This window comes from Bubalus kerabau, chromosome 13, assembly GCF_029407905.1.
Source record: "Bubalus kerabau isolate K-KA32 ecotype Philippines breed swamp buffalo chromosome 13, PCC_UOA_SB_1v2, whole genome shotgun sequence".
NCBI classification, from domain to species: Eukaryota; Metazoa; Chordata; class Mammalia; order Artiodactyla; family Bovidae; genus Bubalus; species Bubalus kerabau.
This window is the reverse complement of record NC_073636.1, coordinates 932974-954638: the sequence shown is the minus strand read 5'-3', so window position 1 is coordinate 954638 and position 21665 is coordinate 932974. Positions and strand designations below refer to the sequence as shown.

The 21665-nt window shown below is 39.7% G+C and overlaps 1 pseudogene; it reads right to left on the bottom strand.

Moving 5' to 3' along the window:
* Positions 1 to 690: 690 nt before the first annotated feature.
* LOC129626177 (F-box only protein 16-like) overlaps positions 691 to 21665 on the bottom strand; it is a 32837-nt pseudogene continuing 11862 nt past the window's right edge.

Below are 21665 nucleotides of genomic sequence, written 5' to 3'. Positions count from 1 at the left end.
ACAGAATAGCTATGGAACGCATATTGGGCTGGTCAAAACATTTGGGTTTTTCCATAACATGTAAAGGAAAAACCAGAATCAAGTTTTTGGCCAACTCAATATCTTTTTCTTGGGCTCGCCAGGAGGTGCCAGTGGTAAAGAATTCTCCTGCCAGTGCAGGAGATGCAAGAGAAGATGGGCTTGATCTCTGGGTCAGGAATATCCCCTGGAATAGAAAAAGGCAATCCATTCCAGTATTCTTGCCTGGAAAATTCTGTGGACAGAGTAGCCTGGTGGGCTACAGTCCATGGGACCATAGAGAGTTGGATACAACTGGGCGACTAAGCACAGCACAATACCTTTTTCTTAGGTCAGTGGAACTTGCATTCTACAGATAAGTAATTTCTACAGGAAGTTTCTATAGGCTCCCCTCTGTGATCCTAAAGGACTCACAGAAGAAGAAAGAAACAATGATAAAATACCTCCTTTATATTGTATAGTTTTCAAAGCAGATTCACACACATCAATCCATCCAAGCTTTTAAAAAAAACTGAGGCTCAGAGAGATTAAATAAAGGGCATCTTCAAAGTCACACAGCTAGCCAGTCAGTGTCAGAGACCAGAATTTAAACCATTACTTGATGGTTCCCATAAAAAAAAAAAAATCAATCTCAAGAATAGGATTATAGAGATTCAGCGTTTTTCATTAACATCATGGGGGGGATGTTTTGTAAGCAATACTTACCAGCGACTGTGCTTTTCTTAGTTTAGATCTGTCCTGTGATTTATTTTTCTTATCATGTGACTGTCAGTTGAAAGCTGGGGTCATTTCATGTCTTTTCCTTCTTCTGTTAATTGGAGAGCATTGGGAAAATTATAAATATCATTTTTAAAGCTTTGGTGGTTGGCATAGCTGTTTGTCTATTTGATTTTGTTGTTCCTGAGGGTTCAAAGATTATCTTCACTCAGCTGGAAACAAGCCAAGTGTCTATCAATAGAGAAGGGGTTGAATAAACTCTGACACATCAACACAATGGAGAACTGTGGGCTGTAAAAAGGAGGCCAGAGTATTTCTTTATATACCTGTGGAGTGAGCTCCTGGATATATTGTTACATGAAGAAAGAAAGTGGGATAAAGTGGTATGTATTGTGTGACACCATTTCTTTCAGAAAGGGGTGCATGTGTCTGTATTTGTTTCTACTTTTTTCATCCACCCCACTTCCCCACCTTTATGATTTTTTAAATGTAAGGACATTTTAAAAAATAGTTTACCTATCTGTAGGATTCCCCTGTGATCCAATTAGGAACAGGGAACAGTATTGGAGACTTCTCCAGATACACTTTGTTTTGTATATTTGACTTTGGAACCATCTCAAAATTATGAAATAAAAGAAAAAAATTCCCCAAATCTAAAAACAGCTGGTGGTGTTACCCCACACAAAGGAATAACTTCATGGGACTTTAACACAGTCATTTGTCTGTACAGCCTTAGTAGAACATATCCTAAGGACAAAAACACAGGCAAAGACATCCTAAACTGTTTTCAGTAACCTTATTGTTTGTATTAACATTAAAGTATGGATTCACATTATTATTATTATGAGTATATACCCTTAGGCTAAAGGCAAAATGAACCAGAAACAAACATTGAATTCTAATTAGCAGATTTGTTTTGACAATGATATGAGTTAGCAATTCAGAAATTACTTCCAGAATTTGTTAAGTAAATGTATACTCTGTGTGTATACTTTATATAATACATTTTTATACAAAATTATGCTGCACTGTGTTTAGTTACTCAGTTGTGTCCAACTCTTTGCGACTCCATGGATTGTAGCCTGCCAGCCTCCTCTGTCCATGGGGTTCTCCAGGCAAGAATACTGGAGTGGGTTACCATGCCCTCCTCCAGGGGATCTTCTCAACCCAGGGATGGAACCCAGGTCTCCCCCATTGCAGGTGGGTTCTGAGCCACCAGGGAAGTCCATACAAAATTATGTATGTACATACATAATCAAATATATATATATATATATATATGTATCTCAATGTCACAGAAGGGAGGCACAAATATGGAAAAGACTGTTATGAACCCTATGGTGCTGGATTGGAATCTGAGGTATTAAAATATTAAAAGAAGCTGTAAGGAAAGCATTGCAGCTACAAAATGCAAACAAATCCTAAAGAAAAGGTCATATTTACCAATAAAGTTTCATTTATTTTCAATCACTTTTTGCTTCTTGGGGCTTCCCTGGTGGCTCAGCAGTAAAGAATCCACCTGCAATGCAGCAGATGCAGTTTTGATCCCTGGGTTGGGAAGATCCCCTGGAAAAAAGAATGGCAACCCACTCCAGTAGTCTTGCCTGGAGAGTCCCCATGGACAGAGGAGCCTGGTGGGCTACAGTCCATGGGGTTGCACAGAGTCTGACATGACTCAGTGACTAAACCACCACCACCAGTGAAAAGCATTTGTATTTCACAGTAGCTTCTGTTTTCATCTTTTCATAGACCAAAGCGCCAGTAAATTGTTTCTAAAAGGAAAGAAGTGGAGAAGGGCACAGTTTTTACCCTTGCCAGCTGTGTTCAATGGGGTCACAACTGTCCAGGTAATTGAAGTAAATGATATCAGTTGGATGCTTCTCAGAAGACCTCCAGGGTGGGAGTTCTTTCTCCACTGGGTGGTTCTTCTTTCTTAAAGAGGAAGAGGATCGGAAAGCGGATGAGGAGATAGCTTTCCCCCTGGATAGCTGCTTCTAATGGGTTGAACATCCACGATCACAAACCCATTTTTTGGATGTGTCTAGAAGGAGAAAATTATTTCTGTTCTCAAAACACTATAATAATAACAAAAGTAAAACAAAGAACATGGACCTCCCTGGTGGTCTAGTGGTTAAGAATCTGCCTGACAATGTAGGGGACACTGGTTCAATCCCTGGTCCAGGAAGATTCCACATGCCTGTGTGCCACAACCACTGAGCCACAGCTCAAGAATCTGTGCTCTGCAACAAGAGAAGCCATCGCAATAAGAATCCTGAGCACGGAAGGTAAAGAATAGCCCCTGCTCACTGCAACTAGAGAATGCCCAAGGGCACTAATGAAGACTCTTTGCAACTAAAAATGAATAAATAAATAAATCCTTTTAAAAAATCATTATCATCATCACCATGATGGCACTGATAATGGTGGCAGTGATTATAGCAGCCACCAACCCAGAGGTACTTGTATGTGCCAGGCACTCTCAGGAAGTATTCCTGTGTTATTATTATTTTTTGAGGGGGGTTATACAGTGAGGCATGCCAGATCTTCGTTCCCCCTACAGGGGTCAAACCTGCACCCCTTACATTGGAAGCAGAGGGTCTTAACCATTGGACCATCAGGAAAGTCCCGTTCCTACATTACTTTATTTAACCTTCATAATAATTTTAAAAGGTAATCATAACTACTTCCATTTTACAGAAGAGAAAACTGAAGGTAGGATAAACTGATTAATTTTTCCACTACTACTATTAAGACATAAGCAGTAAGACACAGGGTCAGAATTTGAATCCAGGACTCTCCAGCTTCAAGCCCACACAATGAACTTCTCTATCCTGTATTGCCACCTCTCCTACCATATCATTATAGTTATTCCACAACTGCAGTTAATTTGTTAATAAAAATATACATTCTTAAAAACAGTACCCTGTTCTACCTATCTAAAACACAGAGACAATTTCCATTATGTAGGGGTAGACTATAGATTTTATCAATTATCAAAACTTCAGCCATTTCCAAAGAATTGGGAAATGAAAGTCTTTTTTTTTTTTTTTTGAAAGTCTATTTTTTAATTGCCCAAAATGAAAGTCTGTTGTTTTTTTTATATAAAATTCATAAGGGTTTTTATGCAGTTGTAGCCTAAGGGACAGAGAAGGCGATGGCACCCCACACCAGTACTCTTGCCTGGAAAATCCCATGGATGGAGGAGCCTGGTAGGCTGCAGTCCATGGGGTAGCTAAGAGTCGGACACGACTGAGTGGCTTCATTTTCACTTTTCACTTTCACTTTCATGCATTGGAGAAGGAAATGGCAACCCACTCCAGTGTTATTGCCTGAAGAATCCCAGGGACGGGGGAGCCTGGTGGGCTGCCATCTCTGGGGTCACACAGAGTCAGACACGACTGAAGTGACTTAGCAGCAGCAGTAGCAGCAGCCTAAGGGAAGAGGTACTGCTATGTTGAGAAGCCATTAAAGGCTTAGTTTCTGTTCTTTAAGAGATTAGGGAAGCTTTGCTCAGTAAATTGGTTTGCTTAAATTTTTTGTGAAAATTTAAAAATTCTCCAAGTTCCTCCAAGCAGAATCAGTTAGTTTCTTATCCTTATTTTAACTGCTCTTTCTTTGTACATATTTCTCTTACAGGATAGTACTTTGTATTCAATGTGTTAACTATCTGTTTGTCTGTGTCCTGGGCCATAGACTAGGATCCCAGAAAGTGGGGTTAAAACCATTATACCCTTAGCAGCTAGCACATAACAGTATTTAATACACATTTACTGATTTAGTGAGTGATTGTAAATAGTAGAGTAAGAAGACATTTTACTTTTATATAATTGATGGCTCATTACTAGATTAGTGTTCAGTGTTTTGTATGAATCCTGGCAACCCATTACAGTACTCTTGCCTGGAGAATCCCCATGTACAGAGGAGCCTGGTGAGCTACAGGCCATGGGGTTGAAAAGAGTTGGACACGACTGAGCAACTAAGCACAGCACAGTGCGGATCTCACTTAAAACAGACATTCAAGGAATCCCCTGGTGGTCCAGTGGTTAGGACTCTACACTTGCACTGCCTAGAGCAGGAGTTCAATCCCTGGTCAGGGAACTAAGAGCCCAAGTTACATGGGGTGGCCAAAAAAATAAAATAAGATGGACATTCATTTCATTTTTCTGAGTTTATATTGAATGAAATCTATTTTTGCTGGAAGAGGTCTTGTTTAACACCACTGATAATAAAGAATACATGATAATAAAAAAGCAGTTTCAGGGGAGAAAATTTAGGCATGAATGCTAGAAACTATATACATAAATAAACATCATTAATTCTGAAAAGTACAAAATATTTGACCTATTAACAGAATAGATAATAATGAAAACTGATGACTTTTCTGTTAAGTAAACAAAAACTTTGTTCCCTTTACCCAAAGCCATTTGAGACTTTTGTAAATCGCAAATGTTGAAAAAATTTTAAATGCTTTTGTTTGTGTATTTTGAAATGACCAGACATCTTTTCTCTTTTATTCTGTGAATTACACGGACTGATTTTTGAATATTATGCCAACTTTACTCTCCTTGGATACATCCCACTTGTTCATCATGTATTATTCTTTTTTTATATCTTACTGGGTTTAATTTGCCAATTTTTTCTTTAATTGAAAAACTGAAATTTACTAGAACAAAGTACTCCCTAAAGAAATTAAATACTAAGCAACAATGCGGCAATTTTCTTGTATCAGAACTATTCATCATCTTAAAATATGTGTGTGTTAGTTGCTCATTCATGTCCAACTCTTTATGATCCTATGGACTGTAGCCCACCAGGCTCCTCCAACCATGGGGATTCTCCAGGCAAGAATACTGGAGTGGGTAGCCATTCTCTTCTCCAGGGGATCCTCCCGACCCAGGGATCAAACCTGAATCTCCTGCATTGCAGGTGGATTCCTTACTATCTGAGCCACCAGGGAAGTGCATAAATAGTTTCTGGAAAAAAAGTTATTGTTGAAGACCAAGTATTAAAATCAGTATTACATACAATACTCAAAACCTTTTTTCATTCTACAACCTGGTTAATCACTTTTCTCTCCTCTGCCCCAGAACAGCCCACGCGTCAGCTATTGAAGCCTTTCCCTGCCTATGAGTGACTTTGAATGAGAATTAAGGAAAGCCTTGTGACAAAAGTAGTTATAGCTATTGTAATTTTTAAAATAACTCTTCCACCACTGCACTTTACATTTTTCTTTTTAAAAGAAATTCTCATGAAGAACAGCCATTGTTGAAATCAGAAAGACTGCTTTTATCATTGTAATTATAACAATATTAATTATGCAGTTTATTACTATATTAAATGTATAGGGTTTCTACTTCAAGTAAACACAATAAAATGAAATGTAAATGAGCATGTTAAAAACCAACTATTCATATTTCAAAAGGATTCTTCAAAAAGGACTCACTGTAGCTTTTCTATTAAAAAAAATCCCCATGGTTTTAAAAATAATTTTAAAATTTTAATTTACACATAATTTTCAGGAACTCTTCTATTATACAAAATGATGCACAACTCTGCATGTATATAGATCATGCCATAAAGAAAAAGCTCATAAAAATTTCCCATGTTATCTAATTAACTGTGACTATAAGAATGAACATAAACATTGGTTACAATGCATAGAAAACCACTAGAAAAATTTCTGCTCATACTATTTACTGTTTACGAGTCTATGTAAGGACTTTACATTGCTAGTTTCTAAAGTACAAAGAACTTTAATATGCTCATTGTGCCCTTTCCTAATTACTAATTTTTTGCAAACTTTTCTTTATAAATGATAAAAACATAAACTTCAGTTTGCCTGGTAGAATCACAGAAAATTTGAATTAGTTAAGTAAAACTTGATGACCCATAGGTAATGAATGCTGCACATTACCCACAGAATCCTCGTGTCCGAATTGTGTACTGTAGGTGTCAGAGACACAGAAATCCAGGAATCTGGAGAGAATGAGGATCTCCAAGTCCTAACCTGGGTGGAATTGTGGTTTGTGAGTGTCAGATGACTTTCAACTAACATGGCTATCTTGAAAAGAGCTGTTAAGTTCTTAGAACAAGGGAATTTTGAAGTCATGGTATATTTCTTTTGAACCAATGGCCTTCTCCAACATAGTTCTAGAATTCCTAAGTAGCTGATGTTAGTAATTCTGTTGCTTCTTTTCCCAAATTTACCTTGGGCTTGGTAACATGGAGTTCTTTCACCATTTGAATATAATGCTTCTTCCATACACCCTGCCCATAGGGAGTTGGGGAGACATTGATGTACCAGTTAAACCATAAACATTTTAGCATCCAGAGCTGATCCAATTCAGTTAACTTCTTCCAATGCCAGCTCACCGGAAAAAACAATTTTAAAAAACTATTCAGTTTACATGTCCACTTTCTCTAGATTTTGAGCTGTCACCCTGGTACTGAGAGAACTTCTTTATTTTTTTTCTGGAGTGGGTTGCCATGCCCTCCTCCAGGGGATCTTCCTGACCCAGGGATCGAACCCACTTCTCTGTGTTTCCTGCACTTCAGGCGGGTTCTTTACCACTGAGCCACTGGGGAAGTGGATTCATGTATTCATTCATGAATGAATGAGAGCAAACCTAATTTTAACTAGATAAACCAGGCCTGGAATTCGCAACTAGTTTCTTTTTGGTCCTTTTCCTCCAAATCACAACCAAGTTACCTCCTACCTGAAGTGCTTCCTAACCAGCCAGGCAGGAAGATTTTTGTTTTAAATTTTAATTGGAGGATAATTACTTTACAACATTATGATGGTTTTGCCATACATTGGCCATAGGTATACATGTGTCCCCTCCAACCTGAACACCACTTCCACCTCCCTCCCCATCCCAACCCTCCAGGTTCTCAAAGAGCACTGGCTTTGGATACCCCTTTTTCTTTTTCTTTTTTTTTTTTTTTAATGTTAATTCAGACAGAATCCAAATCAACTAAGCAAGCACCTATTAACCATCCTCATCACAACGTGAAGGGTAGTATAATTAATATTCTCCACTTGAAAATGGGGAAACTAAGCTTCAGATAAGACTTTGGAACTTCCTAAAGATTTCTGGCTATGCCAAAGCCTTTCACTGTATGGGTCACAATAAACTCTGGAAAATTCTGAAACAGATGGGAATACCAGACCACCTGACCTGCCTCTTGAGAAACCTGTATGCAGGTCAGGAAGCAACAGTTAGAACTGGACATGGAACAACAGACTGGTCCCAAATAGGAAAAGCAGTACAGCAAGGCTGTATATTGTCACCCTGATTATTTAACTTCTATGCAGAGTACATCAGGAGAAATGCTGGGCTGGAGGAAGCACAAACTGGAATCAAGATTGCTGGGAGAAATATCCATAACCTCAGATATGCAGATGACACCAGCCTTATGGCAGAAAGTGAAGAAGAACTAAAGAGCCTCTTGATGAAAGAGGAGAGTGAAAAAGTTGGCTTAAAACTCAGCATTCAGAAAACTAAGATCATGTCATCTGGTCCCATCACTTCATGGCAAAATAGATGGAGAAACAGTGGAAACAGTGGCTGACTTTATTTTTCTGGGCTCCAAAATCACTGCAGATGATGATTGCAGCCATGAAATTAAAAGATGCTTACTCCTTGGAAGGAAAGTTATGATCAACCTAGAGAGCATATTAAAAAGCAGAGACATTACTTTGCCAACATAGTTTCGTCTAGTCAAGGCTATGGTTTTTCCAGTAGTCATGTATGGATGTGAGAGTTGGACTATAAAGAAAGCTGAGCGCTGAAGGATTGATGCTTTTGAACTGTGGTGTTGGAGAAGACTCTTAAAAGTCCCTTGGACAGCAAGGAGATCCAAACAGTCCATCCTAAAGGAGATCAGTCCTGGGTATTTATTGGAGGGACTGATGTTGAAGCTGAAACTCCATTACTTTGGCCACCTGATGCAAAGAGCTGACTCATTTGAAAAGACCCTGATGTTGGGAAAGATTGAAGGCAGGAGGAGAAGGGGACGACAGAGGATGAGATGGTTGGATGGCATCACTGACTCAATGGACCTGAGTTTGGTAAACTCCGGGAGTTGGTGATGGACAGGGAAGCCTGGCGTGCTGTGATTCGTGGGGTCACAAAGAGTTGGACACGGTTGAGTGACTGAACTGAACTGAAGGATCTCTGGGAGTCTGTGTATGAAAGTTATATGAAGGCTACAGAAACTCCAGTTGGCACATTGCTTATTTTTTTCATGATATGCTTCTCTTTTCCCTCCATTCTTATAATTTAACTAAATATATAAAGGGAACACAATGACTAATACTATATTCAGTTCAGTTCAGTTCAGTTCAGTCGCTCAGTCAAGTCCGACTCCATGAATTGCAGCACGCCAGGCCTCCCTGTCCATCACCAACTCCCAGAGTTCACTTAGACTCATGTCCATCTAATCAGTGATGCCATCCAGAGATCTCATCCTCTATCGTCCTCTTCTCCTTCTGCCCCCAATCCCTCCCAGCATCAGAATCTTTTCCAATGAGTCAACTCTTCGCATGAGTTTGGTGTGTTTTAAATAGCCTTTAAAATTCAATAGAGCATTAAGTATTTGTCCTGGGGACTTCCCTGGTGGTCTAGTGGCTAAGATTCGATGCTTTCAGTGCAGGGGGCCAGGGTTTGATCCCCGGTTAGGGAACTGGATTCCACGTGCTGCAACTGACACCTGGTGAAGCCAAATTAATACATTTTTTAAAAAGTATTCTGTACATTCCATTTTCATAGCATTATGGTCAATCCTACACATCCAGAAAATGGTGGAGGTGGCCTATTATGTGTAGTAGTTTTTAAAATAATTTATTCCAGGTTTTAAATAAGTCTTAGTAGAAACTAGAGTCAAGTCCATATATAAAGTTGAGACTAGGCATTCCATGTCTCTTATCCAGAATTGCAGAGATGAAGCTAATCTTTTTTTTTTTAATTTTATTTTATTTTTAAACTTTACATAATTGTATTAGTTTTGCCAAATATCAAAATGAATCCGCCACAGGTATACATGTGTTCCCGATCCTGAACCCTTCTCCCTCCTCCCTCCCCATTCCCTCCCTCTGGGTCGTCCCAGTGCACCAGCCCCAAGCAGCCTCACATTCATTTCATCTTTGGAAAACTGGCCTCTTTTTCAAGGTTAACTCAATAATAAATAATGTTTGCTGCTAAATCTGTTGCTAAGTTGCTTCAGTCGTGTCAGACTCTGTGTGACCCCATAGACGGCAGCCCACCAGGCGCCCCCGTCTCTGGGATTCTCCAGGCAAGAATTCTGGAGTGGGTTGCCATTTCCTTCTCCAATGCATAAAGTGAAAAGTCAAAGGGAAGTCGCTCAGTCGTGTCCGACTCTTAGCGACCTCATGGACTGCAGCCTACCAGGCTCCTCCATCAATGGGATTTTCCAGGCAAGAGTACTGGAGTGGGGTGCCATTGCCTTCTCCAAAATAATGTTTGAGTGTCCCCAAAAGGAACAGAACACTCTGTAGTGGAACTCGCTACCCATCCATCTGTTTATCTATCTGTCTCTCTTCGTCCCTCCTTCCATCCATTGTGTATGGAGTTTCTATTAGGTCCAGGATTATTTTATGGGCTGAAGATAAGACATGTAGGGGAGAGGGAAGCAGAAGGGGGCACAAGTAGGAGAAACTGTAGGTTCAGGATCTAGATGGAGGAAAAGGCTTAGAGGATCTGATACAACACTGCAGGCAGAAACAGAGATCATAACCACTTTGTGCAACCCAGAATGAAATTACACTGCCCTTAATCCTCATATGGTTAGTTAATTCAATCAAGATGTGGAGTTTGGGAGGGAGGGGATGGGGAGAAAGTTTTTCTCAATTCTCACCCTTTTCCTCTTTTGACTTAGATCGGGTTTAGACCTGGGTAGTTAAGTTGGCGTTCCCCCCCTGCACTGGGGATAGATAAAATTTTGCTTTATTTTTGATTTTTGCTGCTTTTTGTTTGTTTAAAACTAAACAGGAATGAGGAAAGTTGAGGGTAGGCAAGCTCTTTCATAACTGTAAGACAACCCCCACCACATTTTTAAACAGCTCAAAGCTCATCTTGGTGAAATGATTTTATTGTTTACTTTAAATCTAGCTAAAGAACAATTGCCTCACAGTTCTGGGAATAAAATATGATGCTGAAATCTACCAAGATTGACATATGGTACACATAGATGATAAGATTATCTATTTCATATCACATCTCCCTGGATTGATAACATTCTCACTGTGAAAAACAGAAAATTCTGAGAAACCAAAAAACAATACCCAGAACCCTGTCAATCAGAGATGACCAAACATTATCAACAAGCTGGTAGAGTTATTTTCCTTTCTGTTTTTCAGGTATATATGAAAGCAAAATTGGGAAACTGCATGCAATTTAAAATCATGCTTTCTTCATTTTACACATAATAAACATCTCTGTTCTTCCAAAACATGTTTTCTAATGACTGCCTAATAATTCATTATATGGTGGAATGATAACTCTATTCAGTTCAGTTCAGTTCAGTCGCTCAGTCATGTCCGACTCTTTGCGACCCCATGAATCGCAGCACGCCAGGCCTCCCTGTCCATCACCAACTCCCGGAGTTCACTCAAACTCACGTCCATCGAGTCAGTGATGCCATCCAGCCATCTCATCCTCTGTCGTCCCCTTCTCCTCCTGGCCCCAATCCCTCCCAGCATCAGAGTCTTTTCCAATGAGTCAACTCTTCACATGAGGTGGCCAAAGTACTGGAGTTTCAGCTTTAGCATCAGCATTTAAAACACTGTGTTTTTTTAAAAAAACAAATTGTTTCAATTTTAGAATAATATGTGTACATCAATACTAAATTCAAAGATACCAAAGGGCACACTGTAAAAAAAGTAAAAAAAAAAAAGCCTCTCTCATCCTTGTCATCTAGCCACTCATTTCTCTCCCTGAATATAACCATTGTTACTGGCTTCTTGTGTGACATTCCAGAAGAGCAACAAGTATGGATACATTCTTTTATTCTTTCCAAAGTGGTAGGATAATTCTGCACCTTTGTTGTATTATTGATGATATATTGAGGAGATAGTTTCAACCAGTCTGCTATTAACAGACATTTCCATTGTTTCCAACATTTTGCTACTACAAACAATGATGCAATGTTCTTATATAGACATAAATTTTGCATGTGTTGAAGTATACCAATCAGACAAATTCCAAGAAGTGGAACTACTGGCCAAAGGTAATCTTATTTTTTTTAATTAAAAAAATTTTTTAAGTTTTTAGCCATGTCTCATGGCATGCAGGATCTCAGTTCCCCGACCAGAGATCAAACTCCCACCCTTAGTAGTGAAAGCCACTGGATCACCAGCAAATGTCCAGGAATCTTTATTTAAAAATTGAGTACTACCAAATTGCTCTCCTTGGTGTTTGCATCAATTTATCTATGAAGGTGCAACATATGAAGGTGCTTGTTTCACCACACCGGCAACAATATAAAGTGTTATCATTAAAAAAGAAACTAAAAAAAGAAAAAAAGAAACTCAATCCATCTGAGTCACAAAGGATGGCATGAAAATGAGGCTAAGCATTTTATCTATTTTAGAAACATCTGCTTTTCTTTCTGTGAACTATTTGTTCACTGCCTTTGCTCATTTTTCCGCTAGGCTTTGCTTTTTTTTCTTTTTAGTGTAGATTTATAGTCGTTCTTTAAAAAATAAGAAAATTACCCCTTTGCTAGCAATATGTTTTTTCCCCCATTTATTTTAATTTTTTTGGCCACACTGCAGCAGCTTGTGGGTTCTTAGTTTCCTGGCCAGGGGTTGAATCTGAGCCCTCATCAGTGAAAGCACTGAGTCCTAACCACTACCAGGGAGTTCCCTCCTGTTTACTGTCTGTATTTATTTACAGTTTTCTTCTCTATGGAGAAAATTTTAATGTTTATAATGACAACTTAAAATCTTGCTTTCTTTATTTATAAAGCACATATAATATATATACAAATTATATAAAATAAATAAAGCAAGATTTTAAGTTATACATTTTCTTTCGAGGCTCTGAATATTATAGATTTCTCACAAAGTCTTCCTTCCCTAGATTTCCTTTAATTACATTTTTTTCCCCTTTAGTCATGCCTGGTGGCTTACAGGATCTTAGTTCCCCAAACAGGGAATGAACTTCTGCCCTCAGCACTGAAAGAGCAGAGACTTAACCACTGGACCAGGGAATTCCCTTCTTTGAGTAGGGAATGGTTTCCCATAATTTCATATCAATCTTTTATCCTTCTAGAATTTTTTTCCAGATACTGCCCGATTGTCCCAACACCAATTATTAAATACGTCATCTATCTTACTGCATTCATTTTCTTAATTTTAAGCACTAAAGTTACCATGTGAATGCACAGTAACAGGTAATTTCTGGTCTTTATAGACTATGAAAAGAAATCAAAAAAATGACTATCAATTTTATATCTTAAAAAATATACTTGAATACACAATGGAATTACTTGTAAGAAAATAATGGTCAGATGCTTTTCCAACCTGTGAGCACATTTGCCCACTCTGAACTCCTTTAGTCTCACATGCTTCTGTATTTATCACATTAGCACCTTATTTCATGCTTTTCTATTTATGAATGGCCTGCACTCTACAATTTAAGTTTTATTATGGTCCTCTGCTGTGCAATAATGGAGAAGGCAATGGCACTCCACTCCAATACTCTTGCCTGGAAAATCCCATGGATGGAGGAGCCTGGTGGGCTGCAGTCTATGGGGTCGCTAAGAGTCGGACACTACTGAGCGACTTCAGTTTCACTTTTCACTTTCATGCACTGGAGAAGGAAATGGCAACCCACTCCAGTGTTCTTGCCTAGAGAATCCCAGGGATGGGGGAGCCTGGTGGGCTGCCGTCTATGGGGTCGCACAGAGTTGGACACGACTGAAGTGACTTAGCAGCAGCAGCTGTACAATATAAGACTATTCTGCTGATGAACCATTATATACATGTGTATATATTTCCCCAACTGGCTAATACTATTTTACAGACACTTAGCGATGGCTTACTTTTTCTGCCCTTTGAGCACTAAGTGCACAGCCAGATACAAAGAGATGGGGGCCAATCCAAACTGTACAAACGAAACGTAGTGAGCGTCTTGGCAGTGCTTGGTTTTGTATACATGCTTTCTTGTTTTTCCTCAAGTTTCAATGTTTTCTAGGCTGTCTTTACAAAACACCAAACACTGCTTCTTTATCTGTACCTGTGCACAATGACAAAGGCTTCGGGAGTCCAGGAAATAAAAGATACATAAAGATAACACCTTTGGGAGCTTGGTAGTAAAATCTAGAGCTTCTGCTGGAATTTTCTCCTGAAGCTTTCGACAGCAGAACTTTTGCTGTGACAGGGAGCAGTGTTCTAACAGGACTGTCAGGATTCTTCTCCTCTGAGTGTCCGTTCATTTGTCAAACTGGAAAATAAAAGCAAAGCAAAAAAAAAAAAAAAGCTCCAGGTTTTAGTCTGACACCAGAGACTCATTATGAAAGAGACAAAGAACTGCATAGAAAGTGGATTTAGTAACTTATTCTTAACGAGTTGCATGCATTTCTTTCCCTAACAAGTACACCCCATGTTTTGTCACCTACCTGTTCTTTCTCACATGTGTGTGTGTGAGCCCAAGCAAGGCTGGTGTGGACATAGATGTGCACTTGACCTCAAAACTTGGAGTTACAGAAAAATTTGGGAGCTGGTCATAGTCATAAACTGAGAATATATACAGACTTGTAAATATAGATCTTTAACTTCTGATGGGGCTATATCCCAATTAATCCATCATAAGTTGAAAATATCATAAATTAAAAATGCACATAATACCACTTAACCTCCCAAACATCCTAGCTTAGCCCAGTCTACCTTAACATGCTCAGAACGCTTACATGAACCTCGATGCCTATTGCTGTTGTTTAGTCGCTCAGTCATGTCCAGCTGTTTTGCGACCCCATAGACTGTTGCTCACCAGGCTCCTGTGTCCATGGGATTCTCCAGGCAAGAATACTGGAGTGGGTTGACGTGCCCTCCTCCATGGGATCTTCCTGACCCAGGAATCAAACCTGAGTCTCCTGCATTGACAGGGGTATTTATTCTTTATCACTGAGCCACCAGGGAAGCCCTCACATGAACCTACAGTTGGGCAAAATCATCTACCACAAAGCCTATTTTATAATAAAGTGTTGGCTAGTTCATGTAATTTATTGACTACTATACTTGGAGAAGGGAATGACAATCCACTCCAGTATTCTTGCCTGGAGAGTTCCATGAACAGAGGAGCCTGGTGGGCTACAGTCCATGAGGTTGCACAGAGTTGGGCACGACTGATGCAACTTAGCATGTACACAAGCACTCTGAATGTGAAAACAGAATGGCTGTCTGGGTACTGATGGTTTTAAGTGTATTTGGCCTGTACTCTTGTGACCGAGTGGCTGACTGGGAGCTGTGGCTCACTGCCTGCCCAGCACCATAAATGAGTATCCTACTGCACATGGCTAGCCACCCCTCCCCCAAAAACCCAAATACAAAATTTTCAATGTCCACTGAACATCTATCACTTTTGCATCACTGTAAAGCCAAAAAGTTGCTAAGCCAAAGCATGTTAAGCCACGGACTGTCTGTACAACCTTAAGAGAAGACACCTGGGCAGTCAGTCTCCCGCCACAGTTTCTATATCAGCTCATTAGTGTTTAAAACTCCAGGACCAGAAACAAACCTTTGCGTTCACAATTAGAGATAAGGCGATACAAGTAAACATCTCTGAGAAGGGGGAGTATATAGAGTTAAAGTCCTGTGCGTGTGTGTTCTCAGTCACTCATTTGTCTGACTCTTTGCTGAGCCCGCTAGGCTCCTCTGTCCATGGAATTTTCCAGGCAAGAATACTGGGATGAGGTGCCATTTCCTATTCCAAGGGATCTTCCCAACCAGGGATCGAACTTGTGTCTTTTGGGTCTCCTGCATTGGCAGGTGGATTCTTTACCACTAGCACCACCTGGAAAGCCCCAGTTAAAGTCCTGCTGCTGCTGCTGCTAAGTCACTTCAGTCATGTCTGACTCTGTGTGACCACATAGGAGGCAGCACACCAAGCTCCCCCATCCCTGGGATTCTCCAGGCAAGAACACTGGAGTGGGTTGCCATTTCCTTCTCCAATGCATGAAGGTGAAAAGGGAAAGTGAAGTCACTCAGTCATGTCTGACTCTTAGCGACCCCATGGACTTCAGCCTACCAGGCTCCTCTGCCCATGGGATTTTTCAGGCAAGAGTACTGGAGTGGGGTGCCACTGCCTTCTCCGAGTTAAAGTCCTACTGCTGCTGCTGCTGCTAAGTCGCGTCAATTGTGTCTGACTCTGTGCAACCCCATAGACGGCAGACCAACAGGCTCCTCTGTCCCTGGGATTCTCCAGGAAAGAATACCGGAGTGGGGTGCCATTGCCTTCTCTGAATTAAAGTCCTGTAAATGATTAATATGATTGGAAAGGAAAAGTTGATAGGGGGACCTGGAGAAAAAAAAAAAAAAGAGTGCCAGAGACAGGAAGTACATGCCAAAGCAATCTGGGGCATACCAAATAAACACTTGGGCTACTTCACAATTTTCCCCAGTGATGACCCCAAACCAGTCCCAAGATTAGTGACTGATCAAAGATAAGAGTGTGAGAGCTGGCCAAAATCAAAAGAAAAGCTCTTATGGGAACAGCTAGCAGCTGAAGGAGCTGTTATCAGGGTCTAAATCTCTGTTTTTCTTCTTTAGTCCATTAGAGAAGAGAAAACAGGAAAGTTTGGGGCTACTTTATTTTATACGCTATTGCATTTCACCAATAGATATTTGCTAGTTATTATAAAGTAATCAGAATTTTATAATACTTTAGTTTTAATCATAAAGTACATTGACCACCTAAAAAGGCATATAAAGTAAAAAAGTATTTTTGACAAGCCTTATGACAAGTCAATTTCTTTGTAATCATAGGATCTATTTTTTTTAATTAGTTGGAGTACTTCTTGATTAAAACCATTCACTGTGGGACTTCCTTGGAAGCCCAGTGGTTAAGAATCTGCCAGTGCAGGGGACATGGGTTCCGTCCCTGGTCTGGGATGATTCCACATGCTGCAAGGCAAGTAAGCCTGAAAGCCACAACTACTGAGCCCACACACCACAGCGACTGAAGCCCAAGCACCCTAGAGCTCTGCAACAAGAGAAGCCACTGCAGTAGGAAGACTGCGTACTGCAAGTAGGGAGGAGTGGTCCCATGCTCACAACAACTAGAGAAAGCCTGCACACAGCAACAAAGACCCACCTCAGCCATAAACAAATAAATAAAAAGAATCTGCCTTCCAATGCAAGGGACTAGGGTTGATACCTGCTTGGGGAACTAAGATCCTACATGCCACAAATAGAGAAAGCGTGTGTGCTGCAACAAAGACCCAATGCAGCCAAACCAAAGAATTTTAAATAAAAACTATTCACTGTTACCAGATCTTTTCAGTGCTCATCAATCTCACTTTGGACACTATCATTCATGGGAGAGGGGGGACTCTCAAATGAAAACAACAACAACAAAAAACCATCAGAAACCTTAACTTACAAATAAGTGAATAAAATGTATTCATGTATGAATGTTCCCAGATTTCCTCTCAGCCTGTTTCTGCACAGTCCATATTTCCAACTAACATAAAATGAGACTTCTTTCCTTTGGGGATGGGTTATTAGAATGATAGAGAAGCCAGACCACAGTGGTGAGGGCCAGGGGAAGGACCAGCCCACGATGCTGTGGCGATCTATAAAACAAGGAGCCAGTGAGGGGCATATGGAGACAGGAGAGCTGCAGGGTTTTGGCTTGTAGGCAGTTTGTGGTGGTTCAGACTGTAACTGCTTTTCCAGCAGTTATACAGTGTGAGAGAACTGGGGAATGAAGAAAGGGGATTTGGTAAGTAGTGTTAGGAGTTCTGAATTGGATCCCCTGTGATTTTTCTTTGAGAGACAACATGAAAATTGGTATTCATCTTTAAAATTACTTTGGGCAGTGCTACCTGCTACTCAGTAGAAACTGAGCTACGTGGGGACCCAGGATGATTAGGGAAGAAATTTTTATGGGGTATAATTATCACTACAGTAAATCAGAAAAAACCCCAATGCCTCACAATAGTGAATCAGCTCAGCAACATGATAAGAGAAAATATGGCATTAAGGATGCATGGGGGCTTTGGGAGTGAGGCCATTCAGAGTCTCACTAAGAATTTCTTAATTTCTTCCTTTATACATTGATTGAATAATTATATCTAAATTTAGAGTTATTGGGAAGATTAAATAAATGAAAATATGTATAAAATTTCTAAAAGAGTGTATGACTCATTGTACTCATGGTAGCTAATATTATAAACAGTGGTCCCCAAACTTTTTGGCACCAGGGACCAGTTTCATAGACGAGAATTTTTCCACGGACTGAAGGAACAGGCAGGGAGGGCAGGCTTTAGGATGATTCAAGCGCATTACATTTTGTTGTAGTTCAGTCGCTCAGTCATGTCCGACTCTTTGCAACTCCATGGGCTGCAGCCTGCCAGACTTCCCTGTCCTTTGCCATCTCCTGGAGCTTGCTCAAACTCATCTCCATTGAGTCAGTGATGTTTTCCTACCATCTGGTCCTCTGTGATCTCCTTCTCCTCCTGCCTTTAATCTTTCCCAGCATCAGTCTTTTCTAATGAGTAGGCTCTTCGCATCCGGTGGCCAAAGTATGGAGTTTCAGCTTCAGTATCAGTCCTTCCAATGAATATTCTGGACTGACTTCCTTTAGGATTGACTGGTTTGATCTCCTTGCAGTTCAAGGGACTCTCCAACACCACAGTTCAAAAGCATCAATTCTTCATCACTCAGCCTTCTTTATGGTTCAACTCTTGCATCCATACATGACTATGGGAAAAACTACAGCATTACATTTATTGTGCACTTTATTTCTAATGTTATGCCACTGCTGATCTGATGTGAGGTACCAATGGGTCTGTGGCCCAGAGGTTGGGGACCCCTGTTATAAAATATCACAGTGATGTTAAAAATAATAAGCATGAGGGGTAAATCATTAGATATACAATAATTAAATTACAAACCATAAAGTTACCATGTTTGTACATTAACAAGGACAGGAAGCACATTTGCAAGGATTGAAGTCAGCTCAATTATTTTCATGGATGCCCAGAAGAAGAGAACAGGCTCAGATTGAAGAATGGTGATTTAGAATGAATATAAAAGAACATTAGGATTATAAAGCACTGAAGAAATCTATAAAAGAAAACATTCAAACCTTTTCCTCTAGAGATTAAAAAGATAATTACATTGGTTTCTCATTTATTTCCTGGATTATAACAGTCAAAGATAATTTATATTTGGCTTTGATAGGTGTTCTCTGCCTCAGGGGTTTCTCCTTTCTAATTGTGTTTATTTGGTATAGTAGAAAATGAATTTGCCTTCCTTGAACTTCTACTAGTTGAAGGTGGGTAGATGACTGAGAAGAATCCTTAACAGCTGGGGAAAATCCCCTTGGAATTTAAAAGGTGCTGGGAATAATCCAAAAAGTAGATAATCCATGGAAGAATTCAGTTCAGTTCAGTTCAGTTGCTCAGTCGTGTCCAACTTTTTGCGACCCCATGAATTGCAGCACGCCAGGCCTCCCTGTCCATCACCAACTCACGGAGTTCACTCAGACTAACGTCCATTGAGTCAGTGATGCCATCCAGCCATCTCATCCTCTGTCGTCCCCTTCTCCTCCTGCCCTCAATCCCTCCCAGCATCAGAGTCTTTTCCAATGAGTCAACTCTTCGCATGAAGTGGACTGTACATGAATTTGGTAATTGCCCAGTATCTTTCTCTTTTTCTAAAGAATTTCTACATTGAAGCATTGTTATTTTACAATGTTTTAGGTATCTAGCACAGTGATTTATATATATATATACACACACATATATATATATGTGTGTATATATATATACACACACATATATATGTGTATATATACATATATATGTGTGTATATACATATATATATATATATACACACACACACACACACACACACACATATATTCTGTTTTAGATTCTTTTCCACTGTAGGTTATTATAAGATATTGGATATAGTTCCTTGTGCTATACAGTAGGTTCCTGGGTTTTTTTTTTTTTTTTCAAATATATTATATACATATATATATATATATATATATATATATATGGTAGTATATATATCTGTCCCACATCTCTCACTTCAGCTCTTCAAAAAAAAGAGCCATACCATCATAGCCAGGGATCTAATGTGTGAGACAGGGGAGCAGCTAGGACCATTTTCTTATCCTAGTACCATGTATGATACCTCATTTTACAGTTAGTTCCTTTTTAATATTAATAGCATATATAATTAGTATACGACATTCTGCTATATTATTTTATGCTATACTATCTTATATGGTCATCACTGGTGACTCAGTGGACAAGAATACTCCCGCCAAGCAGGAGACAGGGGGTCAATCCCTGGGTCAGGAAGATCCCTTGAAGAAGGAAATGGCAACTGGCTCCAGTATTCCTGCTTGGGAAATCATATGGACAGAGGAGCCTGGTGGGTTTACAGTCCATGGGGTTGCAAAAGACTCAGACACGACTTAGTGACTAAACGGCAACAATACTATCATATCATATCATAATTATATTTTATAGTTACTTTGGGATTTCTTGACAATAGGATTGTGAAAATCCCATTTTCAGAGTAGTTGTTACAAGGATTCTTGCTGCACTTTGAAGATGTGAGGACCATTGCTAGGGCATCAGTGCCACTCATCTCACACCAAATGGCAAGGAAAGGAAAGTTCTCAGGCAGTGAAGTCAAGATGAAGGAAGAGGCTGTTATTTTTTTGCTTTTTGGTTATATTATCTTGGGCTTCACTGGTGGCTCAGCTGGTAAAGAATCTGTCTGCAATGCAGGAAACCTGGGTTTTATCCCTGTGGTTGGGAAGATCCCCTGGAGAAGGAAATGGCAACCCACTTCAATATTCTTGCCTGGAGAATCCCATGGACAGAGGAATTTGATGGGCTACAGTTCATGGGGTCGCAAAAGAGTCAGACACGACTGAGCATGCACACATGGCTAAATATAAAATACTTTTTGGATTGTCTATCATTGAATAGGTTTCACATTACATCTTGCCCCTTACTATCCAGATTGTTTTTAGAAGTGACTTTACTTCTAATATGAGATTGAGTTTTAAAGCCAATACTTGACTCCTACAATGAAAATCCCAAGTAATGCTAAGTTTAAAAATCAGTATCCTTGGGCTTCCCTGGTGGCTCAGTGGTAAAGAATCTACCTGACAATGCAGGTAACATGGGTTTGATCCCTGATCTGGGAAGATCCTACATGCAGCAGAGCAACTAAGCCCATGAGCCACAACTACTGAGCCTGTGTTGATCCCACATGCCACAACTTAAAGGAGAAGGCTCTAGAGCCCATGCTATGCAACAAGAGAAGCCATGGCTGAGAAGCTTGCACACCACAACTAGAGAAAAGCCTGTGCAGTGAGGAAGACTCAGCACAGCCATAAATAAAGGAAAATTTTAAAAAACCTGTATGCTTACTTCTCTCCTTTCTTTTTTTATTGAAAATGCATTCCTTATGTTATCCATCTGTTATGTTGTTCATAAAACACACAGACAAATAAAGCCTAAAACGGAGAGCGAACACTGAATAAAAATAAACTGGAAATATCCCCTTCAAACTTAATTCCTGTGGCTTTCATGGAGGTATAAAGATTACCATATGATCTAGTGAATTTATGGAATAAGTTTGTTATTGGGCAAAAGAGAAAAACCAGTGAGTATCATTTATGCATTTAGAAAATATTTATTAAATTCCTGATAG